This window comes from Palaemon carinicauda, chromosome 24 (genome assembly GCF_036898095.1).
Source record: "Palaemon carinicauda isolate YSFRI2023 chromosome 24, ASM3689809v2, whole genome shotgun sequence".
Taxonomy (NCBI): Eukaryota; Metazoa; Arthropoda; class Malacostraca; order Decapoda; family Palaemonidae; genus Palaemon; species Palaemon carinicauda.
Window position 1 is genome coordinate 4,470,225 of NC_090748.1, and position 27,184 is coordinate 4,497,408.

Genomic DNA, 27,184 nt, shown 5'->3' on the forward strand with positions numbered 1-27,184 from the left:
CAGTTTTAATCCTCGTCCAAGCACTCTAGCATTCACCTCTCTCACCACTCCATCAACATACAAGTTAAACAACCACGGCGACATCACACATCCCTGTCTCAACCCCACTCTCACCGGAAACCAATCGCTCACCTCATTTCCTATTCTAACACATGCTTTACTACCTGTGTAGAAACTTTTCACTGCTTGCAACAACCTTCCACCAACTCCATATAACCTCATCACATTCCACATTGCTTCCCTATCAACTCTATCATATGCTTTCTCCAGATCCATAAACGCAACATACACCTCCTTACCTTTTGCTAAATATTTCTCGCATATCTGCCTAACTGTAAAAATCTGATTCATACAACCCCTACCTCTTCTAAAACCACCCTGTACTTCCAAGATTGCATTCTCTGTTTTATCCTTAATCCTATTAATCAGTATTCTACCATACACTTTTCCAACTACACTCAACAAACTAATACCTCTTGAATTACAACACTCATGCACATCTCCCTTACCCTTATATAGTGGTACAATACATGCACAGACCCAATCTACTGGTACCATTGACAACACAAAACACACATTAAACAATCTCACCAACCATTCAAGTACAGTCACACCCCCTTCCTTCAACATCTCAGCTTTCACACCATCCATACCCGATGCTTTTCCTACTCTCGTTTCATCTAGTGCTCTCCTCACAGTACTTTACACAATTCTAAAAATGATACCATCTAGAAGTACTGTATGTTAAAGACGTCCTAAGAAAATTGACATTAGATATAGTTGAAAATTGAGAACATGAGCAGCAAATTTAAAAGATAAAAGTCCTTCTTTATATACATTTGTTGGTCTTAATTTGGGTCTTAATATTTGATGTCCTCATTTTTCAGACATCTAAAATACTAATAAAACCATTCCATTTTAACATCACCTGTAATAATTCTGGCTGATAATTATAAGAGGTAATAGGAATCCATTATCCTTCGGTATACTGTGTTCCTACCTGCAACTAGTTTGCGAGGAACTAAACAAATGATTGTGCTAGTTTAATATCAAATAATTATTAGGAAATTGCAATCTGAATTTTAATTACAAAGTGGAAAAAACTCAAATGTTGATCTGAACCTAATTTTCAAGTTAAATTTTGGGCGTTAAGAATTTACTAGAAAAAATAGCATCATCTAGATGGAAATAAAAAAAAAAGTTATTTAAAATTAGCTTTACATGAACTAATTGTAAAGATTAAGAGTGAATAAAATTCTTGGTACTAGACTCAGTCAAAGTTAATAGCTTTAATATTATTAAATTCACGGCTTCCAGAAATAAACACACTTTGACGAAACTTGACAATCTGGAAATATCGTTGTTATAGAAACTTATATTACTTATTTACTGTAACTCAACTAGTTTTATTTTCTTCCTTAATTATTTATTGATTTGAACCTATGAGATATACTATAAATGAAGTAACAATTTGAACACACAACCCCCTAAAATCTTATTAACTCTGGTCAATTGACCATTTAACTATATTTATAGTACTGTAATGATATTTCTCAAGGGCATTTCAATAATCCAGTAAAGTTTGATGATAGACTGGCTGCTTCAGTTGAGACAATTCGCCGGTGCTCCTATAAATAATATTCTTCTCTCATGAAGATTCTAGTCTGGAAAATAAATAAAAATGTTAATTGTACAGAACATTAGTGTTATTCAAATATTTTACAATGCACTTATATATCAAGACACTACTTTTTGTAAAATAATGAGCGTGATAAACTATAAAAAATATAAAATACTTGTATTAAATATAAAATAGAGGAAATGACAACCTAGACATGTCTTATGATATTCATAATAGCAATTATTACAAGTGAAAATATATCTGGTAAAGTATTACCTCCTAAATCCTAACAAGGAAATATTTCACTATAATAATTGAATGACCAGCCTCTAGTAATCCACTGACCAACAGAACTGCCTTATCCTTCAATTTTCTTCAGAAATACACAATAAACCATAATTCCTTGTATAAAACTTTCTACCTTAAACCACACAGGGTACCTGGTTAAACTCTCACAATATAGTACTCATAATATACTTATAAAAAAGGTATTTAAAAATAAGATTCACTGACATGGCTGCAACAGTTTCAGGTGTCAAATATTAGTTCAGTATACACTGTTTTGTAAATGAATAACTTGCCGTGTTTTCACTATGAACAGACAAAAATACCACCTTCAACTTCCAAAACTTATCAAGCAAATTTATTATTCTTGTAATTAAAATGGCATACTAAATTTTCATTATATATTGTATGGCTTGGCACCTACATCAACTAACTCCAGCTATCCTATCATATTAATCCATCTATCAAAGTCGATTTCCTGGTTAACCTTCTACCCATCTTCACCATGTTACTTAGATTAAACTAAGCAAAAACTTATCACACACACACTGACTCACTAACCAAGTCTTGATTAGATAGTTCAATGACAAGCTTATTCACTGTTATTATTTTTTACTTACAGGGTATACTTCATCCATGGACTGACCTATTTAACACCAATAAACCAACAACCTGGTCTTACCAGGGACACATCATCAACGTTAATACACAGAACAACAATGTGCGTCCTTTTGCCAACGATTAAACAATGTTACCTTAAATCAATGAAAAATCCATCTAATCTTATTAATTATATAATCCTCCCTTAATCCAACACTGGCTACCCTATCATGCTTTTGTCCCCAGATTGACTTTATCACTGTCTGATCAAAATTAGCCTACTATTATTCTTACATCAACTAAAAGATTAATTGTTGTTTTGACTATTATAGCATGTTTGTATCACCAAGTCTTTGGGAAGAGTCGACATGACTCACAATTGCAAGTTCCTAGTACTGTATTTAGTATGAATCTCAGTTTCTGATTATATACTGTAATAACAACAAACAACGGCTTAGGTTAAGCCACCTATCCTACAACACTAAGAATTAATAAAAACATCATAGTCTTTTAATGTATTCCTCTTAGTTAATTGGAAGTGTGACAAATTCACAGATAATTTGTATTTTTCCTTAACTTATACAAGCCTGTAGTTATTCAAAGGGATATTTCTTCAGCAAAATCTGGAAGCCTATTAGACTTTTTAGAGCGAGGTGGCAACTCTACAGAACCACTGTAGTGATTAGGTAGGGGGTAGCTGAGTTGTTACCAACTTGATGAGCTGGTTACTTTTTCTTTGGCTGGCAGAGAGTAGACGTCTCCTCTCTCTCCTCCTCAAGGCTTAGCCATTCAGACAATTGTTTTACGCTCCTTTCCCCCCTGGAGGCGACTGACCTCCAGTGGTAACCATCTGTCAATACCACTGAAGGTTGAATCAACAGAAGGAGAAAGAAAAAAAGCAGGACGTGTCACCCCACGCAGAGGATTGAGACCCGTAGGGTCTTTAATTTTCATTCCCAACTCCCAAGGCATCCTCCCACCCAGCAAGTCTAGGGAGAGGGATGCCTCTCCTTAGCAGGAACGATCTCATATCCTATTCTGCCTTTAGTGCAGGTGGTATCTTTGACTTTAGATTACAATCAAAACTTTGTAAACTTCATACAGTTTTCAGGCTACCTGATTAGCCTACTACTTGGTAGAGCAGCCAGTACCGACCGGGGATTGTGTCTGTCAAAAACCCCCGAAGGGTCTGACGCTTCAATTGAGAGGAACAACGATCACCTGACTCTCAATTTGAGTGCTCAAGGGTGCTGATAGGTTGTTTGACAAACAAAAATTTTAAGTTGGTCACTGTCAAGTTATGCGATCGGTAGCAAGCAACTGTTTCTGTAAAGGGAGGATGTAACATTGTCCTCCAACTGCCCTCGCTAGGATGGGAGTTGTTCGCATATGTCTGCCCACAGACCGGTTAACACCAGAGTAACTCGCTATCTCAAGCTTATACCTGTATTATACCTCCCAAGCCAATAATTGTCAAGCAGACAATCTGTCGCAAGCAACTACTGTACTGTGCTTCCAAAAGACAAGATTAGAAAGTATCTGTAATCACACTTGTCAGGAAGGTAGTTGTGTGCATATGTCCGACCAAAGACCAATAGACAGAAAAACTACCTCTATAGAAAGTATACGTCCCCCTAATTTTACAGAAGCAATCACCTGTGATGGGTCCCAAGAGGCATAGCGAAGATCCGGGAGAGGAACGAATGGTTTGTAACGCCAGAACTTGATCAGCGAAGCCTGTCTCGGATCTGTCCATCCCTCATCGGATTAACTACAATAGGCTCCAATTGTTACTTCCTAACCCCCGGGAACCAGATTCCCTTTGCGAAATTCTTGAGTCCAAGTACCTTTGATGCTTATACATACAATTCGGATATATTACAGAGGGCTTAATGAGGATGAAGAAGAAGCCCATTTGAGGGCAGACCTACTATGCCCGGGGTCTATGAGAAGGTAGGGGTCTTGGGAGAACCTGATTTCCCCCAAAGGATACAACCATTGGCTGCGAAAGAGAGCAACTGATGAATTTGAACAGGGTTCCAACTTGCCTCATTTACAGCTTCAATTGGTGTATGATGGTAACAAGTCCTTGCTATTCCTCATGAACGTGGATGCGTATGCCCGCGAGATAGTGTATGTAACTGGCAAAGGGAAGAACCTTCGTCGGCAGTAGGAGTTCACCCGCATGTATGCCGATATGTCAAATCACAACTTCACTGCCCCAGGGGAAGTGATCATTCCCCAGTTGTAGCATCGTGAACAAATTTGCATGTGTGAGCTCCCTCGAAGTAGCTTGTGCAATAGCTTACGGGGTAATGAGTTTGTGTCGATGCACGTCATTGCTCAGACCTTTGTCCACGCTGATGAATATGTTTCTCTGGGCGAGCGTACCAAAGTGCAAGCACGCTTCAGCCAGTGAAGAAAACAGACTTTCGTCAGTGGTTAGAGTTCGGTCACCCACCTCGCCAGCACATGGTGGGTGAGTGAGCGCTGACGCACAAGACTCTCCCACGCGACTGGGTACTATTTGACGGCGAGGCGAATCATAGCGAACTGGGAAGCAAACACTGTCCAAGGATCCTGCTAGAGGTGGAAGAGTTGCCTTGCGTGCTCCTGCAGGAGGCAGCGTGTACTCGGTTGGTAATGAGCAAGCTAGAAAAGGCTTGTCTATGAACAGTGAACAAGATACAAGCTGCCTCTGCACCGTATAGGGTACAGGTCTCGGGGTAACGCACCACAACACTCGTCTGTCGGCTTCAACATGTGAGCGCTCCAAAGATCTCTCTCTCCTGTAGGGAGTAGAGGACTGAGGCAGTAACCCCAAAGGGTTATGTCTCACAAGACTCAATGTGCCATGGGGGCATGATGGTGAGAGACAGCGACCACAAGCAGTTGTCAGGCATCACCATGATGGTGCTCCAAAAAGCTCTCTATCCAGTGGGGAGTAGAGATCTGTGGCAATAACCACGAAGAGTTATGGCTCCCCAGTCTATAATGATGAGAGGTGGCAACCGCAAGCAGTCGGCAGGCATCAACATCTGGATGATACGAAAAGCTCAACTCTGAAGAGCTGCAGCGAGGCATATACGAGAAGTATAATAGCCGCTTGCGAGGAGCTCAAGGGGGGGTGCCCCTCAAGAAAGGTAGCTCTTTCACGTTAGCAAGAAGGGCGAACCGCCTCGTAGGTGGGAGGAACAGCAAATACGTTTCTAATGCTGAGGGAACTCTGGGCACTGAGCAAGCTCAGGCCATCGAGTGCTCACAGCTGGTCAATCGAGATCAGCTGGTATGCTCATACCGAGGGGATCACAAGCCTGGCTGGGGCTCCGAGGAGACGCTGCCAACAACTCCCCTGCTCCCAAGGAGTTGTGGAGGTGGAGGCGGCAAGGAGGAAAAACAAAATTTCTCCAGCCAAGGGAACCTGCTCAGGCAACTAAATGCACTGAGCAAGTTCAGCCGTCCTGCGACCCCTGAAGGGATCGCAGGCTCAACAGGTATTTTGGAGAGAACAAGCCATCAACTCCTCTGCTGCCGAAGAGTTGGGTAGAACGCATCAACTATGGGCACTAGACATGGAGAGAAACCCTCTCCAGAGGGCTCAGTGGGGAAAGGCCAAAGCCAAACCCTGAGGGGAGGAGATTTCAAGAGCCGTTCCTTAGAAGAAGGAGACACAAAAGCCCAAGGAAGGGACTTTCTTAGGGTTGCTGTTGGCGCTGCTTTGCTACAGGAAGCAGCAGGCCCTCCAAAACTGAGGGTTATCTAGCGATCAACAATCAACACTTGCTCATTCATCCTCCGAAAGAGAATGAGCAGAGGCCGTGGGGAGGGAATGAGGCGTCAGAGAAATAAGTGGGGGAATTCCTCTGTCAAGGAAATCCCCCAGGAAGACGAATCCTTTCCGACTTATTCTTCCTTCACTTACCGACCCGCTCGCCTGAGAACACTTATGTTTACAGCAAGTTCATTTTTACGGTGGCGGTGGAAAGAGAAAACACATCCTCCTTCATGAAGCCCAAAACTAAATGTGGCACGATACACTAGGCGTGTGTGCGCGTGGGGTGGCTGGTCTATCGCCCGCTAACCAGCGGCAGGTTGTCAACCTCACATAAAAGTTTATGGGTAGTTTTCTAGCAATCCAGAACAATACATCCATAGTAAAGAGCAAATGGGGTTTGTACTGTGTTGGAATAATTATAATTTAAATCAAATCTAAAGACTCAGTCCAAAACCTTGCCTGTCCTGATGCAATCCATTGACAATCTATAATCATCATGATCCATAAAAGAGCTAACCAAAGTTTAATTTACTTAAAAGTCAATGTGACCTCAATCTACTAACTAGCCAACAATTTTTGATACCATTCAAATTAACGTATAATGCTCTTTATTAACATTACCTTTAAAATTCCAGCTAATGTAGCTAACTGGTTTTCATTGAAGAGCAGCAAAATTATAAACCTTCAATTTCCAGTCTAGTATAGCTCAATGCTCAGAATGCACCTGAAATAAAAAAAAAATAACGTGAAAATATTTCAAACCTTCCATCATTTTTCATCATCATATAATAGAATTGAACATGACATTCTTGCTTTTATAATTATCTCAAGGGAACTTTCAAAAAGCAATGGTACTCATTCATTCATGTCAATAGATTGACTATCAAAGTATAAAGTTTTCAAAATATCTGAATTTACCTATTGACATATAATTTTCAATGAACAATACTATTAAATAGTCATCTAAATACCTGGATATTCTATTATTTTTGGTACAAAAAAATTCACTGCTGTGACAACAATCTATGATCCCCATCATTAAGAGGGGCACACACATATAGACATCCACATGAAGGTGAACAAGAGGATGTCTCTGTCTGTGAGGTACAGAAACTTTACAGATAGGGGACACACTGAAGCAGAGCCAAGAGAGGAGCCCATCCAAGTTACATCTCCCTAGGAACCTACCCAAAGAGCTAGGAGATCAGGACATCACTAAGATTAGGACCCCCCACTGCATATGCCTCGGAGTCTACTAAGGATTGGAAAGGTAGACCGAGACATTCCACCTACTGGCATGTAAGTAGCCTCTGAAATTCTAGGCTCATGCACTGGTTAATCAAACCAAGGGGAATCAGTCACAGGGTTAGTTCTGTTGCTCCCTTCTCGAGGCAGCGAGTGGATTCCAAGGGAATTGTATTTCTTACCCATACAAGGCCAATAGTGATGGGTCAGTATGGAACTGCTTACCAGCAACCTGTGTAACAGCCTATCTGCCAAAATAAGGTCTTCCTCTGCTTGATGAGCCCCAAACCCATGGTCAGGTCAGCGCCATTACTCCCTCCTGGCAAAGGAGTGTGACTCTCTAAAGGCAAGAACCTTCCTTCTATGTCACAGCATGAATGGAATGTGGGGGTGTAATAACTCCCTTCACCGGATCAACGGTGCTGGAGCTCAGTCCCTGGTAAGACTGTTCAGCTGCAACTGATCAAAGAACCTAGCCATCACAATGAGCACCTGATCTGCTCAACCGGGTCCAATGATACCAGTTAATGGGAGTTCAGATACTTCGTCCTGGAGAGTGAATGCAGCTTCCTTAGGCCCAAGGTGGTCCTCTCATGCCACACCAGGAACAATGAAGGTCACTGCATAAGCTCATCCTCACCTGGCTTACATGCCTGGACCGTTCACCTGAAACCTTGGCAATGACTGTACCTGTTATACCTGGCTCATCATCCCCTTGACCAAACCTGGAAGTACCGGCTACTTGATAAGATCTGTCACTCCCTCCATGAAATGAAAAGTGCTCACTGGAAGTTTCAAGAAACTTGTTTGAAAATGCCTCCAAGCTTTATACTACTACTACCTCCTTTTCTGAGATGTGTTCAGAGAAGAGAATAGGAGGAAGGAGGCATTTGTAAAGGAGGAATAATGGAGTAACCTTGCATGTTCTCTTGCCAACCTTTCTTTCCTGTTACTGTACCACGTGTGATTCAATGGTTCCTGAATGAAAAGGAAGCAGTATGCTACAACCCTATGTTTGCTGATACAACAACATTCCCAGGTACTCCATCCTCTGTTTGTGCTTGTGATCAATTTAAAAAAAAAAACACTGTCTGAAGAGGTATCGGCTCAGCTGAGTGTGTTAAGGATTTGTCCACCATCCAGGCGACGACTTAACGAAAAGACAACAGGAGAGGACTGAAGATCGACCATACATAGGCTTCCAGCATGAAAATGCAAGATTGTTCCACCTGTGAACTTACCCATATGGAACCTAGAGGGTAGAGATGGAATAGATTTGGAATGAAGAGAGGGTAGGGGAGGAGGAGCTAGACCAGAGTACAGTAGGTCTTTTGTCATTGATAATCAACCAACCCTACTGACAAATGTAGTCATGGACTGCCTACATCAGCAATGCTCACCAGATTTTTACTCCGAACACCCTCCTTAGATAAGACTGGGAGGGGGACAAAAACATTTGGAGAAAATTCTGACTCTTTCTGGAGGAAGACACTGCCAGCTGCTATTGCCTTTGGGGAACTAGTGCCTTGAGAAATACTAAGGAAGAAAGGAGTCCAAACACACATAACTCCCTTCACACCACTGCCTTGGTGTCAACCTTAGAAGTAAACAGCATCAATCCACTCAGCATCACAACTGTCATGTTAGTACAAAACTGCCTATGAAAGAGAATCTCATTCATTATAACACAAACATGCATAACTTTGCCCGAAAATCCAAAGTTGAACTCTGTCATTAAACAAACAGGTGATGTTCATTGTTCTATCATATTTTTAGCCAAATCATTGTGGAGGAAAGATCAATCCAGATCAGCTCATCGTCAAAATTTTCAGATATCAGATCTGAGAAGTCACTATCAAATTTTTCCTAGAAGATCCAATCCTGGAGTCAATGTCAATGGCATTTCCACCCTGAATTGAGTCTGTTACCTGAATTCTCAGAACTGAGATATCTATTACAGCACTGTACTAAGTCTTCAGTCCCCCGAGGCCTTTTTGATAAAAAAACAGATGGTCGAAGAAAACTGGAAATTAGTCTTGTACCTCCTCCACAGTGGCCTTTATGGATTGAATTGAATATGGGATTTAGGCATTAAGCCAAGCACTGGGGCATCAAAGGCCATTCAGCGCTATATAACGAAAATCATTCAATCATATCTGTACACTCACACCATTTAGTATCATTTTAACCTTTAATACAAATCGTAACACTTTCATACAATAAAATCTAGATGTGAAATAAATAGGGATTAAAAGGGTAAAATAAATAAATAAATTAATAAAATCAATCATAGCTCGTAATATAACCCAATACTTTGTATAAATTTTCTCAAGTTCAGGGTATTACAGTTTTCCCCCAGTATATCTCTTAACGGTTTGTCCTGGAGTAAATGTGTCCTCCTCTGGAGATTAAAAACAGGACAATCGACTAAAATATGTTTAACATCCATTGTCACTTGACAGGTATTACAAAGAGGGGCCTGTCTCCCTTCCCCACTCTTCATTAAATAATTGTGCGTTGCATGTGTATGGCCAATACGCAGCCTAGTTAAAATAATGGTATCCCTTCTACTTGTAGAATTACAACATGACCATTTATCCACCAATGGGTGGATTTGTTTCAATTTTGTATTGGTGGTCAGTTCAGACCATCGAGCTTGCCACTTATTTTTACAGTAAAGATGAATCTCACTTTTAAGATCTTTGTAAGGAATACTCAAGGGGGATGGATTACTTAGCCCTGAAGCTTCCTTTGCTGCCTTATCAACTTGTTCATTCCCATCCACCCCAACATGGGCAGGGACCCAACAGAAGTGAACACTGATACTCTTCCTAGATTGCAGAAGTACTAACCAGTCCTGCACCTCTTGTACTAGATGATGGCCTGGCATAATTTGTTTTAATGAGAGTAAAACACTATTGGAATCCGTAAAAATTGTATAAAAACTATTTTGGTTGCCATTTTTAAAAATATGTTGGACTGCGAGAATTATTGCGTACAGCTCAGCAGTAAAAATTGAACAAGAGTATGGGAGTTTCCTTCTAATAACAATATCCCCCACCACAGCTGCACTTCAACTCCTGCAGCCGATTTGGAGCCATCTGTAAAAACATGTTTCCCATGATGTTGAGCAGCATGATTTAAAAACTCACTTTTCATTACCCTACTAGGTAAGGTATTTTTCCCTCCTGCCGTAAAACATACTTTAACAGGTGGATTACACCAAGGAGGAGACTTGGGATATCCTACCTCTGCTATCTGTGCTGTTAACAAGCCTACTTCTCTAGCATCATTTTTCAGCTGTACTTCCAAAGGCTTAGGCACTCTAGATCTGTTAGGAGCCCGATCTAAAGGCGCCCTAACATATTTACAGTTAGGATTGTTTCTCACAGCAAGGGACCTAGCTAAAAACCTCAAACTCAACTCCTCTCTGCGAATGGAAAGGGGAGGTATGCCAGAATCAACATAGAGACTGTCAATGGGAGATGTTCTGTAAGCACCTGTGCAGATGCGAAGCCCAGCATTGTGAACAATATCAAGTTTTCCAAGTAAAGTCTTTGTAGCTGACCCATATATTTGGCATGCATAGTCTAACTTGCTCAGACACAAAGATGTATAAATTCTAAGCAAAGTTGTTCTATCAGCACCCCAATCAAAATGCGATATCACTTTCAGAATGTTCAGTGACTTCTTAACCCTGATAGATAGGTCATTTATATGGGGACCAAATGTCATTTTCTTGTCGAAAATGACTCCAAGAAACTTGACACTATCCTCATATGGCAAAATACAATCATTTAAGAAAAGGGTGGGGATCTCTTCCCTTTTACGAGTACGAGTAAAGCGAATGGCTTTGGTCTTCTGAGGAGAAAACATGAATCCGCGAGAATTTGCCCATGCGGAAGCAGCATTTATTGCAATTTGAAGATTTTGGCATGCTTGTAGTGCAGATGATCCACTACAATAAATTGCAAAGTCATCGACAAATAGTGATCCTTGTATGCCAGGAGGTATGTGACTAATGAGACTATTAATAGCAACAGCAAACAAGGTCACACTCAATACGCTGCCTTGGGGGACACCTTCTTCTTGCATGTAGGATGAAGATAGTTCTGACCCTACTCTCACTTTAATGGAGCGGTTTGATAAAAATTCTTCAATAAAAGAGAACATATGTCCTCCTATACCCCACGAGGCCAATTGCTTTAAAATACCACCCCTCCAGGTGGTGTCATATGCCTTTTCAAGGTCAAAAAAGACACCCACCACCTGGTTTTGGTTAGAAAAAGCATTTGAAATTTCCCTTGATAACATCAGCAAAGGGTCTAGAGTACTTCGGTTCTTCCTAAAACCAAACTGTCTGTTAGATAAAAGATTTTTTGATTCTAGATACCACACAAGTCTATTGTTGATCATTCTCTCAAATAGTTTGCATATGCAACTGGTCAAGGATATGGGCCTATAACTAGATGGCAGTTCTGGGTCTTTACCAGACTTGTGGCCTGGAATTACAATTGAAGTATGCCAGGAATCAGGAGATGTATGGGAAGCCCATAGACCATTAAAGGTTTCTAATAAAAATTCCTTGGTATCCACTGGAAGATGTGATATCATTTCATACCGGATGCCATCCTCACCTGGGGCAGTTAAAGAAGAGCTGGAGATAGCATTTTGCATCTCCTCCATACTAAAAGGCAGGTTAAAAGCTTCAGTATTTGAAGAAGCAGGAGGAACAACAGATGTTGATGCTCTAATTTGTTGAAATGCTGGGGAATAGTTGTCAGCACTTGATACATGAGCAAAGTGCTTAGCAAGAACCTCTGCTACATCTTTGGGGTCAGATATATATCTATTATTTTCCCTTAATATTGGTAGAGGCTTAGGGACGAATTTACCTTGAAGTTTTCTAATCTTGTCCCATATTTCCTTTGAAGGAGTTTTGGTATTAATATTAGATATATATTTCTTCCAAGATGCTCTCTTTGCTTTTTTAAAAATTCTTTTTTGTTTGGCACAGGCTCTGAGATATGCTATTCTATCTGCTAAATAGTTTGTCCTCAAGTATCTTCTGAAGCAAGTTCGGGTCACTTTTCTTGCGTTGGCACATTCTTTACTCCACCAAGGAACTACAGAGCGATGAAGTAAACCGCATGTTTTAGGTATAAACTTGCTAGCATTATCATCAATAATATTTTCAAGATGTTGATAGGCCTGCACTGGAGATGTAAATTCATCATATTCTTTATCAGTGTGTGAACAGTTTTCATAAGCTGCCCAGTCTGCCTCATCTATCTTCCATTTTGGTGGACACTGAGAAGGAAGATTATGGACATAATTTAACATTATTGGCCAATGGTCACTGCCATGTAGGTGTTCATTTACTGACCAAAGGTAGTCCAATCGAATGGATGAGGAACAGATTGACAAATCAATGGCTGATGTAGAGTTGTGGAATACATCATACCTAGTTGGAGAACCATCATTCATTAGTATTACATCATTGTTGTCGATTAATTCTTCAACAAGATTACCCCATCTATCGCACACATTTCCACCCCATAAAGTATGCTTTGCATTAAAATCACCCATTAAAATAAAAGGGGCAGGAAGCTGATTGATCAAGTCTTGGAGGTCAGAAAGTCTAAGCCTTCTTGGATTACCAGCATGATCTAAGAGGAAAAGTTCTAAGGATGGTTCAATATATAGCGAGCATAAAGTAATTTTTTTCCCGATATGAGTTCTAACTGCACATGCCTGTAGTGGTGTATTGAGTGGGATTGTTTCAAATTTTACAGATTTGTGAATAATAAAACCTGTACCACCTTGAGCTCTTGCAGCTTGCAAAGGAGGGGATCTACAAAGATGATAATTGAGTCCAGGATTAAATGGTTTGTCACCGATCTTGGTTTCCTGTAGGCAAATTACCTTCGTGTCTGAGTCCCTGGTTAAAGTTTTTATTTGCTCAATGCTAGTACTTAGACCTCTGCAATTCCACTGGATGATAGACATTATCTTTTGTTATTATTTTTCTTTGTCTCATTTGTCTTTTGGGACTTTTCAGATGAAGCCATGTAAGGCCTGGAGATGGAAGGCTTTACTAGGCCACTACTCTTCTTTTCTTTCTTTCTAGAATCTTTATAAGAGTCAACCTTAGGATCATGAGCAGTAGGGCACTTACCTGACTTAGATGAAGGTGAGGATGATGGGGACCTTTTCCTCTTTGGAAGATCTTGTTTTCCAATCTCCATCAAATCAGGTAGAGATTCTGCCTGAGACAATACATTTAAGGTGGTGGAAGCCACATTGGCTTCCTTGGAGGATTGTGCTAGAACTTCTACAGTTCGAGCACTTAACCCAGAAGGCTGGGCTACTACCTCTAGGGGAGATGCTCCTATCGGTGACAATACTTTTGGTGTGTTGGACACCATATTGACCTCTTTGGAGGTTTGTGCTCTGGCTTTTATAGCCTGAGCACTTGACCCAGATGGCTGGGCTACTACCACTAAGGGAGATGCACCTGACGGGCCAGGTGCTGCCACTGGTCCCCCTGTGGTAGTAAGGGGTAGTGGATTATAATCTTTTGTTGGCATCTTAACCGCGCGAGCAAAATTAAGTTGCCGATTGAGTAAATGCTTTGCATAACCTACACTTATATGTTCAGCATTTGCTTTCAAGATTGCAGCTTCTTCATTCTTGTATTCTCTACATCTTTTATCATTTGGTTTATGATTATCTTTACAGTTTGCACAGGTTGTATCTCTGTTGCATTGGCCATGTTCTAACAAAGAACAGTTAATACAGATCTTCGTATTATTGCAGTACCGGGAAGGGTGACCGTACTTGAAACAATTAAAGCATTGTAAAGGCCTAGGTTTATATTCTCGAACACGTACTCTTTCATTCTCAATAATTATATGATCTGGTATAACAGGGGTTTCAAATGTTAAAACTACCATGCTTGTTTGAGGGATCTTACTTACTTTCCAAACATTAGCAGGGCACATGTCCAGAATTTCTGGTTCTGAGAATTCATATAGATCTTTATCAAAAACTACTCCTTTACCATAGCTGAAGCTCATATGTGGTTTAATATCCTTAATAGGATCAATTTCTGCAATCTTCATGCCACAAAGCATGTGAGCTTGAGTATCTGATTTTGCATTAATCAAAACAGATTGCTTACCGTATCTACTAATATCCTTACTTTTAATTAATCCAACTTTTTTTTGTATAAATTTACTAATCTTATAATAGTTATAATTATCTATCTTTCCAGATGCAATTATCCATGTTGGGGGCTTGGGGGTTCTTACTTCTGGAAGTCTATGCTCTATTTCTTTTTCCATCCATTCTTCTGGTTTATATACCTCTAGGTGTCTTGGTGCTTTATCACATAAAGCTCCAGAAATCAAACAATTGTCAATTTTTATGCTCTCTAAATTTTTATTTGCTTCTAAAGCAATCTCAAAACTTGAAAATGATACCCAAGCTTCCCAAAAGCCTTTACTACCATTAAGCTCCATTAAAATTTCTTTGATTGCTCCAAATCTACAGAAGGCTTCATGAATTATGTCATAGCTACAACCAATTGGTATGTTTTTTAAGTGGAGAATTTTCAGATTTTTTGTTGGATCTGGTAATGAGCCAGAACCAGAGAGTAAAGTATTACGGTTATTACAAGCATCATTTTCCACCAGTGTCGATAAATTGTCTTTAACAACACTGGTCAGAGAAGTATTGTTGGAGGAATCCTTTTTATTGCCGAGGTTGTCAACAGAGCTTTCCCTATTTAAACAAGCAGAAGTCGTCAACGGTGTCTGGGGTTCGCCATTTGATCCAGGGGTACGGGGAATATTAAGTTTACTCATTAATTATTTTTTCAGGGGGAGGGAAGGGGTCATAATAACAATGAAAAAAAAACAATGGAAAAAAATATAGTTTAAGGGAGAGAAAAAATTAAGACTGTCTGAAATTCCAAAGAAGACACCGTTAGCCTTTCCTGGAATTAATTTCTCCACCAATGACACCTGTGAAAGCTGCTTACCAAATGTCCACTCCCTACCCTACCACAAAGGGATGGTACCACTATGATTAGAGTGGCTCAAGTGTATGCCAAACCCGCTTGATGGGACTGAGAGCATTTCAAGAATACAATCATCCCCACTCTAATCATAGTGGCAGGCAAACCGGACAGAATGCCGAGAGTCCTATCTCTATAAAATCGCCAACCCCTGGAATCCGAAAGCCAAATTTCCTAAGAGATAGTTCCGCGTGCCAGTATGGGAATACTGACACTCCTAGGTGTCCAAACATTTTCGGGCAGTTGGCAAGACCACCACAGCTCCCACAATTGATTTTGAAATAAAAACCGATCATGGATACAATGTCCCCTCTAAAAAACCTGGACAGTGAAATGGGTAAAAGAGTTTTGACAGCAAGGTTGGAGACAGCTGATAATTATGAAGGAGGAATAAGCAATAAGAGGTAATAGAAAAAGAATGAGAGAAATTTAGAGTCAAACTGAGGAAAAGAAATTCCCCAGTTCGAGAGCCCTCTTGCCCGTCACAAGCCTTCAGCACGGGAATGATATGCCGTGCTGAAGCCCAATGACTTCATCAAGGCATTCTCTCGTTAAGAGGGACAGTGGCCTTTAGCAGCATAGTCTGCACTTCTGACTGAAGGACAAGGTCTTTCACCCTTCCTCTTCGATAGTAAGACCACGTCATAAGAGCTGGAATGAGGGGTGGGGGACAAACTGGTCGGATTCCAAATCAAAAGACATCCACCGTCCCCTGCTCTGCCCTATAAAACTGACACCACATCCATTTTTCTGCCAGGTATCACCCATATTCTGAGGCTTTGCCTACTTTTTTCCACTGCAATTCTATTTCTGACCCTTGTTGGTAGAATGGTAATTTAGAATCAGAGGGCTTTTGAGTCTCCTATAGTGTGGTTCTAGGGTCAAGTCTACTTGTATCCTGTTTAGGGGCTAACCTGGATGCTTGTCTAGATGGAAGAGATGGCCTAGCATGGTTATTGGAGGCCGAAGGGTCCTAAAAGTCACCGTTAGATGGAAAAGTAGATCCTGTTTAGATTTCTATTGAACCAAAACTTCAGAGCTTTTGTCCCAGAAGGTGAGGTCTGTAAACTGCCTCTTCTTCTCTGCATCGGAGAGGTCTGAGTTCCACATAATACTTGACCAGTGGTCCAACCAGAAGGCTGTATCTTCCCCATTACAAGCCTCTGGAGCAATGAAAATTACGTGTTCAGAGGCTAGCTTCTTGGCTAAAAAGGATGGGACTAGGGTAGAGACTGCTGTTCCAGGGGCATAGGAACGAGATGAGTCCTATATTGCATAACAGCACCTCTGCTTCAGAAAAGCTGGTGATCGTATTGTAGATGATCAGCCTGCTTTCAGGGAATCTTTCCGAGCCAATAGTATCTGCAAACGGAGCTTGTTGAATGCCTCCTTAGCTTGCTCTAACAGAGAGGAGTTCTAGTCATCCCAAACTCTGGGGAGCAAAAGACAATGTCTATTGTCCCTTTCCAGCCTTTAATCAGTGATTTGGGCCTTTGCCAAGGTTGTTAACCCTCCTGATTAGGGACAGAGCCTATAGAAAGGATGATTAAGACTAGACAGAACACAGACCAGTTACTTGTGGCATCCATCCTACGGAGTTAGAAGTCCTCTCCCCGGGAGAGACCGTTCCCTTCTGGAGTAGAATCATACTGCTTCCTGTCTTCCCGTTCAGAAGCTGTACCCAGCCGGCATCAAAGTGGTTCAGGGATTAAAACTTGCCTCCTATCTCCCTAATCTAGGGAATTAAAAAGTCTTGTGGGTGAAAGGTTTCCCTTGCTGGGGGACTCCTCTGCCTACTAAGTGACAATCAAGGAGAAGGATCGTCAGTATTTATTCTACGAAAAGACCAAGGGAAGTCTGCCAATCTCTTACCCTTCTTCTTGGAATCTTTATCTTCCCACTTGGGATTCATTTGAAAAGGGTGGACAAGGGTCCTCTGTCACTTCTGAGTGGGCAACATCTTTCTTTAGGAGACTGAATCTAAAAGTAGTTGCCTAGATGAAAATTGCTCTAATGATGATTCTGTGCTCTCAAAGGGCCGACCATAGACAGCATCAATAAGTGACAATCCGTAGTTCTCAACATAGGAGATCTTGCTGATCTCTATCCCTTATGTACCAACAGGCGAGGATCTAATGCCAAAGCCCAGTCAATCTCACCGGAGTACTTTCCTTGTTTTCAGCAACAGTCTTTGAACTGTACCAAAGGGCCGTGTCTTTATTGTCTATCCATGTATATCCAGGAGCAAAGGGATGAGAGAGCTCCAGGAGCAGAAGCGCGCATGTGTGTGGATGGATAGGAGCAAACCAGAATGTGACTGCTCTTAGATGAATGAGTGCCTAAGAAAAAAAAAATGAACTAGCGGAGGTGCTCCAAAGGAGACCACCCTAGCAGGCAAGTGAGGGTGCGCAATTAATTGTGAGCAGGTGTGAGGGTGGGCAATCAATCGTAAGCAGGCAAGATGGTGAGCAATTGATCGTGACTAAGTGAGATGGTACCGACTGATCGAGAGCAGGTTAGATGGTGCATGGCCGATGGCAACAGTTAAGGTTGTGGCATGCAATCACACACACGTGTAATGGTGGTCTCTTAAGAGCGTGTAAATACCTAGCAGCATGCCTAGTGTTGCTCTAACTAGAGCAAGAGCTGGTGAGATGGCGTTAGCATAGTAGCACTTTCACCAAAAGTTCTGCAGTTGCAAGCTTATGTGGTGACATTCCCCTAGATGCTCGCTATCGTGAAAAGTTGAGGAGAAAACAAAGTAACACGTCTCTATGTCCTCAGGGAAGGATGGACCAACACTTTCTCCTACGGGAAGAAAAATGGTAGTTGTGACTTATATGAAACTACTATCAATCGATCTAAAAGGACTAATTGTTCAATAGGGGAAAAGGAAGTGGTCCTGTTTTCTCCTGACATGCAGTGTACGAAGTCAACTGACGTGTCTGAGACAGAGGTACTGTATATTGGAGGTATGAACATGTGCTTTTAGAAAGTAGTTTCCCTCTGTTCAGTAAGCATCTTAATATAGGCTAATAGTGTGTGGAAGTTGTACACTGACACACTTCTTTATCAGCTCCACTCTGCTTCAAATGAGTGTGCCCATCATTAACACTAGCTTTGCGATAATCAAACAGGTTAGTATAATCGTGAGGACTCATTCAGGACGTAAGGAAATATCTCCCCTTATGGAGATAGCGCACGAATCCACGGGATCACATGAAGTTTTGTCACTTGAGTGGGCTGTTCTGTGCACGCTGAGCACATAAGGTTTATTGAGGCAGGGTTTTCCAATCTAGCCGGAAAAGGTTATGCACATGAAGCAGCCCATTCATCAGTAAACAATGATTCATAGTCCAAACCAAATGAGCATTCAAAACAAATTGTTTTCAATTTGGGTGAGAGAAATTGTTTCTATAACAACTAACTACTGGCTATTGCTGACACCTTATTGTAAGTTTTTCACTGCAGAGTTCTAGCTGCGTTTCAATTAATTCTTATATTGAAGGACAAAAATTTGAATTCAGAAACTATAGTGTAGTACATTATATGTACGTACACATGCCAGACATGCATAAATCACACCCAAACCAGCTGGAAAAATACATAGCTCAAGTGTGTCATGAGAAACCTGGGCTTTGAGAGGGGAGAACTGAGTGAATGACTGAGATGAAATACAGACAGTCCCCAACTTATGAACACAATAGGGACCGAGAGTCTGTTCGTAAGTCGTATTGTTCGTAAGTCGTTAGTGTTAAATTTTGGTCTGGAGTAAGCGTAACCTAACTCAGATGTCTACGATTTTCAGCAGTAGAAGTCAACAAATAGCCCCATTTCATATAAAATAGGTTATTACAAATATTTTACTTTATCATATTACAGTAGTCTGTATAATACTGTAAAGTTCAGTACAGTATGTTGTTTTATTATCCTGTACTGCACACTACATAATGGAAACTTGCACAAACAATCGGCCATACATATGCACTGCATTTCTGAATCAGCTGACTTTAAGTAAAATCGTAGTAAATATAGTGTACTGTACATTTAGTACAGTACTGTACATTAATTCCTTTTTAAATAAATGTACTGAAAGATATTTCATTGTTCCATTACCCAATTTTTTTGCTAGAAACTTACGTAAGCAAGCGGCCATTTGCATTATGTAGTGTACTGTAACGTTTACCTTTTCACGCTTATCAAATCAGCTGACTTGTACCGTACTGTATTTACTGTATGTAACAGTACTGTGCATTTAACTGCTTCATGGTTGTTTTGGGATTGTTTTGGTATTGTTAAATAAAATGCAAGAGAGAGAGAGAGAGAGAGAGAGAGAGAGAGAGAGAGAGAGAGAGAGAGAGAGAGAGAGAGAGAGAGAGAGGGGGGGGGTTGCGTATTCCGTTTATAACTAATAATAAGGTCTATCAACGAACTGTATGGAAAATGTGATACCCTATAATATATTAGCGCTGTTGTAATATTCACTATGAAGAGATTTCGAATATCAAGAAAATTATATAAATCAGTGTTATTCGTACTATATGTGCGCATAATCGTAATACTGCAGCGTCACCTTGAGATCAGCTGATCTCCCAACCAAAAGTAAATCAAAAGTAATTGTTGATTATTGAAATGCTCAAGAAATTAAAAAAAAATATGAACGTGCTTTAATAAACCATAATTAAACACAATAATGTCTAATGAAATGTGAAGGCTTAATATTGAACGAAAAATTGAATACTGTATGAAGCTTTAGAATTAACTACCCAAATGCGATTGACAGAGCGAGCACACACACACACAGAAAGAGCTACAACGATTTCGCATGATACCTAATAATAACTGTAAGGAAACTGATTTTCTGTAACATATTGGCGCTGATGTAATATTCATCTTGAAGATATTTCTAATATGTTAAGAAATAAAAAAAAAATGCCAAAAGTCTGATGACGTTATATTTCTTCTGACGGAAGGCGAGAGGCAAATCGAGTGTTCTTCCGATCCGTTACTATTCCCTTAATTGAAACATCGAATAAGGATATAAAATTTTTTTTAATCATTTTCAAAGAAATATGAAGATTTAACTGCATTAAAAATCAAAATAGAGAGAGAGAGAGAGAGAGAGAGAGAGAGAGAGAGAGAGAGAGAGAGAGAGAGAGAGAGAGAGAGAGAGAATTTAACTTGAAATGAAATCTACGGATGTTTACGAACATGTTTGGACTTCCTTCAATTTGTGTTCGTATGTACCGTTGTTCGTAACTCGAATGTTCGTAAGTAGGGGAGCATCTGTACATCTAACCCCCGCCAACCTAACATAGCCTAACGTGCTAGGAGGTCGTACTCATTACAAGTCTCCACCCTCTGTATCTTTCCCCATTTCTTAATGATGCCATATCATTCAATAAAGCTTAAAATAGCTTCTTATGTAGGCTACATCATGTTTAATCTAATTAAATGCCACTAAAAATAAATCGTATTCCCCCTCTAGCCCTTATTACCTGTGGCAGCCAGCAAGTAAATGAACCCTACGATATTTTTTCCCACAAGCACTTTCTACAAACATATAAGCCATTAACCGTACAGGCACTGAAAAATGGCTCTTACATAAACTCCAAGGCCTGTAGCATAAAACATTTGGAAGTTTCATTTACTTCAAAAGGTCAGTTAGTAAATATGTCAGACTAAAAGGTCCTAATATGCCAATAGTAAAAGCCCAATTATTCATCATTGATTTATAAAGCAACAAAATCATTTGAGACAACAATTCTTTCACATTTGTCTTGCTCTATATATAAGTTACAGCATTATTAACCTGCCTCTTCAAATTGGAACAAAATATCCCAAACCAGTCAGAAATCTATCACTTCTTGGGAGCAAATCAGTGTTGACAAGATATCTAAATATTATGCAGTTCAAGTTTTATGTTATGAATCTTTGCTAGTTGTATAGTTTTGGTGAACCCAATTGTATGATTCTTTATATTACAAAACTTCGGGTTGTATAATAAAGCTTTGATAACTATTTCCATTAAGTTTTAAACAGGGATTTGTGTTGTGTGGTCGGTTAACTTAGGATAAACCTCCATAATTTGATATATTCATTCTATCTACAAAATTTCAAGTCACATTAGATGGGGTGAGACTGCCTTAGTCTGGCAAGGTAAAAGACCCAGCATCCTACGTTATTACATTCCTGTAATTTAAATATGTGATAAAGTAAGAAAAGGTAATACATCTTGGTTAAACATATGAGGCAGCTCCCCTTTTGCTTTATGCAATAGGCAGCATTGCAAGTTATGCTTTGAAAGGGTTGCCTTAAATTTTATGTCTAGACCAGGATTTTGGTTGTAAATAATGATGTAGGCTAGATTATTGAAGGTCATGTTAGGATACACCCACCTAACTTTATTCAATTTGCATTTTCTTAGGTCTCACTAGGGGGGAGAGAAGTTCAGATTAGCTAGCTCAAGTAGACGGTCAGGCATCCCTTTTGTTCTATGTATTCATGTACATTGGAGATTTTTGGGGCACTATTTCATAATGAGCGATGAATTTTGATGTTGAAGTCATGAAAAAAGTGTTTGTACATCTTTTCCTGATTAGTGCATTCAATATGTGCTCAACTGTACCCTAAAATCCCAACTTCTCAACCAAGTCATTCTTAATCTGGGAGTTATGATGCATACTTAAGCCACATTTGGGTGGTTTACGCCTACCTAACAAATTCAATGCTTATTCGGCTTATTTTTTAATGATCTGATACACTGAACAAATTATCTGTAGCATAAACAGACCTCAAGCTATTACATACACACAATCACCCAAGCTACCAGAATTATCAGATCTAGGTGATAGGAGGATAGATGTGAGCAAGGCAAGAGAGCATGCTAGAAATAGGAATGAATGGCGAGCGATTGTGACTCAGTTCCGGTAGGCCCTGCTGCTTCCTCCGGTGCCTTAGATGACCGCGGAGGTAGCAACAGAAGGGGATTCAGCATTATGAAGCTTCATCTGTGGTGGATAACGGGAGAGGGTGGGCTGCGGCACTCTAGCAGTACCAGCTGAACCCGGTTGAGTCCCTTGTCAGGCTGGGAGGAACGTAGAGAGTAGAGGTCCCCTTTTTGTTTTGTTTCATTTGTTGATGTCGGCTAACCCCCAAAATTGGGGGAAGTGCCTTGGTGTATGTATGTATGTATGTATAAAATATAGCATACCCATACCACCTACGCAGTTTAATTGGGTATAGGCGAGATATTTCATACTCTTACCTATTTCTAGTTGAGCATTATATCATAAAAGGAAAAAATGCCAATCAGTATTATTCAGTCTAAGCTAATTGAGCTTAATCAAGATGGTCTACAACTTTAATACAAGATAAAACCCTAGTTGAAATAGCAGGATGCTATATGCCCAAGGGCTCCAGCAGGGAAAATAGCCCAGTGATGAAAGGAAATAAGGAAACGTAGAATAGTATGTCCGAGTGTACACTCAAACAATAGGACTCTTAACCCATGGCAGTAAAACACAAATAGGAGAATCTATGAAATTACTCAAGGTTAGAGAAGAATGGTGTGATTTTGAGACATTCTAAAAGAGCTGCTTAAGATGGCTAAAGTCTCTCCTCTACCCTTGCCAAGGGGAATGTAGAAACTGAACAATTACAGTAAAGTTGTTAACAACTTAAGAAGAAGACTGGTCTGTTGATTTTTCATTTAATATAGGTACATTACAATTGAGAATTTGTCAAAATACTTCAGTATCCTAGCAATCAGAAAAATTGCAAGATTTAATTACAGAATAGCACAATATTTGGTAAAGTTTTAGATTCAACCAAATTGGGAAATGTATTATATTAATATATTTTCTCTCAATACATTATTGACGCTGATGTCTACTTACAGAGATAATTATTTCAGTTATTGTAGGTCTGCATTTTATTTCTAAGTGTTCTGTATACCTTTACGCTGCCACGGGACCTAGCTCTTGTTCGTTTGTATGTCTGTTTTCATCTTACTTGGCTCCGCCCCATTGCGTAATGTGACAATATTTGCTTGAATGCGCATTTGCTCCTCCCACTAATGTCGCTCCTCCAATCTAAATACTACTGGGTTCTTTTCAAGGGTTATTATTGGACGATTCATTGGTCTCTCAGTCTTGTTTCAAGGATCTGTTTTTCGTGCAATATAACATTGTAAACGATAGTATTTTGTTTTTTTCCCTATTTCATTATGGGAGAAACCCGTGATTGTCGTTTGTTTTCGGTTTTCAAAAGTTCCGGTTTCTATATTTTCAGCACACGTCACTTAACTGTCATGGATCCTCCGGTACGGTTGTGTGAAATATGTCGTTATTCCTATTTTGATGTGATCGGCCGATTTCATGGGAATTATAATGGAACTCCTGAAGTAGTGAATCGTTTTCTAAGGGAGCATTTCGTATTACCTTTAAGTGTCCAGTGTGGTAAATGTGATTCGCCTTTACATTTTCGTGAGGATAGACATGTGCGTCATCTTCCGTTTAAGGTAAGAAGTGATTTAACAAAATATATATATTCAAATTTACCCCTGGTTAAAGGGGGGGTCGCAGGGGGGGCGAAGCCCGCCCCGGTAGGGGTACAGGGCCCCTAGGTTAGGTTAGGTGGGTTTGTTAGGTTCTGTGGTGCCCTGAAAATTACTGTGGCCTTAAGGGGGGGTCGCAGGGGGGGGGGAAGCCCCCCCCGGTAGGGGTACAGGGCCCCTAGGTTAGGTTAGGTGGGTTTGTTAGGTTCTGTGGTGCCCTGAAAATTACTGTGGCCATAAGGGGGGGTCGCAGGGGGGGCGAAGCCCCCCCCCGTAGGGGTACAGGGCCCCTAGGTTAGGTTAGGTGGGTTTGTTAGGTTCTGTGGTGCCCTGAAAATTACTGTGGCTTTAAGGGGGGGTCGCTGGGGAGCCCTACCCCCCTCCCCCCGGTAGGCCTAGTTAGGGGTATGGGGGAGGGGTGCTGGAACATTAATTATTCATTTATTGCAAATATCATTCAATGCCCCAACACCCTCCCCCCCCCCCTTCCCCCACCCAAAACCCCGGTTCCCAAAGGGTGTCCCCCATAATTGGTGGGATGAACTAGGGTATACATAGTAAATCTCTAAATCGGTTGGTTTGCAGTCAAAATAAACGTTAAATTCATTGAAACCACACTATTTCTGATGCAACAAATATATTTTTATTGCATTTTTCCAAATTTGGCTGAAACTAAAAATTTACCCAATATTTTAGTTAGGGCACTGGAACTCTCATAATTCAATTGATATTTGCAAATACTGTATGCTATTTTGAATCCCAATTACTATTGACAGAAATGTTAATAAAACAAAATCCCGTTTTACTCCTTAATACATCTTAGCACATGACACGAGAGCCTCCTTCAACCCGGTAATCAGAAAGACTGATAGGTGGTACTTCTATCGTAAGTTACTTGCTCGAACAGAATAAAGGGACCAATGTTTTAGTGTCTAAACCTTTCAATTATTTGTTTTCATTATTGGAATACAGTATACGATGTAGTTATAGAGTTTATTTTATTAATCATGTTAATAATGAAAGGTTAGGGTAAAATTATACTTGCTATATCTAAAGTCAATTCTTTTTAGTGAGGCAGATGTACACCGACTTGCAGGGGTGCCCTTTTCGCTCGGTAAAGTTTACTGATCGTTGATTGGTTGGACAAGATAATTCTAACCAATCAGATAGCAGGAAACTTTTCTGAGCTAAAAGGCCACCGTTGCGAGTCGGTGCAAATGCGCCTTATTAAAAACAATTGACTATAGTTCAATAATGAGAAAAGGAAGTCAAGCTCATGTTCATACAGAGGCTGGAGCGCAAAGCTATAACTCGCACCTTTCTTGTTTTTCTAATTGATAATTGACATTGAAATACTAGATCACAGGGAAAACGCAAGTAGTAAAATATGTCAGGCATGCCAGAACATAGGAACAATAAGATATTAAATCATGAGCAACACGAGCTACAGAAGAGTAAAAACCTATTGAAGTGAGTGATAAATTAGAAAAATAAAATAACGGCAAAATAAAAAACCGCGGGGCTAAGGCGCTCAACAAAACATGTTTGCCTGCCAGGGCATTAGAACAATGCAGTAGATCATACAGGTAAAAAAGCTCACTAACTTAAGGAGGTATTTTCAGTACGATGAGCGCGGCTACGAACGACCATAGAAAATGGGGTTTAAAAGTCATGTTGTCTATACATCCAGAAATCTTGGAAAACAAAAGCTAGAGTTGTGATTATGTTTCATTCCTTTTACTGGGTTTTAAATGCAGTAACGTTTTTGTGACGACGACTGGTTTTTTACAATGATGACTGGAGAAAAATTTTTAAAATTCGGTAAAGTTTTACTGTATTACAGATTCTGATTTCGAACAGAAAATTTATGTTTTTCTGTAGTAAATAATGTGATTTGATAATACAGTAAAATAATACCAAAAATTCAATTTAAACAAATATAGACTGATACAGTATATATTTTTCAAGTGGTTTCAAATATAATTGAAGACAGTATCTTGTGCAAACCCTTATCATCACGCGTACATAGAACACCATCTAACCTTAAGTTCCCCACCTAACCTAACGTAGAGGACTTCGTCCTTACTTACCTAAAGGGGGTTGGCGACTATCCCTTAAGAATGCCGTATTCTTAGCAATAGGGTTAAACATAAGGGATTTACGGGGGCATGACCATCACCTTACATACATCTCTCTTTTCAAAAATAAAATAAATGTCTAATTTCCTACAAGCCGTTTATTGTAGTTCTGTAATTTTACCAAAACGAAGTAAGCCTACCAATATTGCAAATTACATATCTATCCACTTTTAAATCAGTATATATCTAAAGACGCTTTAATATACCTGACCTGTTATCTAAATTAACGAAACCAACCTTGGGAAAATGCATAACTTATAATTACCTAAATTGCCATAAACTCGGAGAAGTTACTTTACTTCCGTTGTACTCCTACGACAGTCGACAGACGATGGTAAGAAATGCAGTGTTGCCAGAAATGGATAATCCAAATATCCCCAAAACTCATGATAAAAAATCCCCAAATACACCCAAGAATTCCCATTTCCACAAATATATTTTCTGATCATGTAGGCTTTGCTAATATAGAAATTACTCATTATACTTCATATATATATGCAAGCAAAATAAATGCAACAATATAAAGGTTTACGCACCTTTGTTTCTTCATAGAAATTTGTAAAGCATATCCCCATCAGACACACCCAAAATCCCCAAATCTAGGGATAAATTTCCTTTTCTGGCAACACTGATGAACAGACACGTTTCACTGCGGAACTATATTTGCAGAAATACTGGAACGTGGATACAATTTTCTTAAATAACTATTAATCGAATCTTTCTGTTGAATACCACATATAAAGATAGAACAAAATATACATTAAATACATACTTAATTCTGCTGGTTTTACGATAAGACTGAAGAAGTACAATGAACTACTTTTCTGACTTTTCCCCAGAGTTTTTCTAATTTTCATGCAAGCAAACAAATGCATGAAATCCC

The 27,184-nt window shown here is 39.9% G+C and overlaps 1 long non-coding RNA gene across 1 annotated transcript; it reads right to left on the bottom strand.

Moving 5' to 3' along the window:
• Nucleotides 1-700: 700 nt before the first annotated feature.
• Nucleotides 701-26,629, bottom strand: LOC137617791 (uncharacterized). The gene is made up of 3 exons (XR_011039660.1): nt 26,567-26,629; nt 6,903-7,005; nt 701-1,664 (listed from the first exon to the last, which is right to left on the bottom strand). It is a non-coding gene; the product is annotated as an uncharacterized lncRNA (long non-coding RNA).
• Nucleotides 26,630-27,184: the final 555 nt, after the last annotated feature.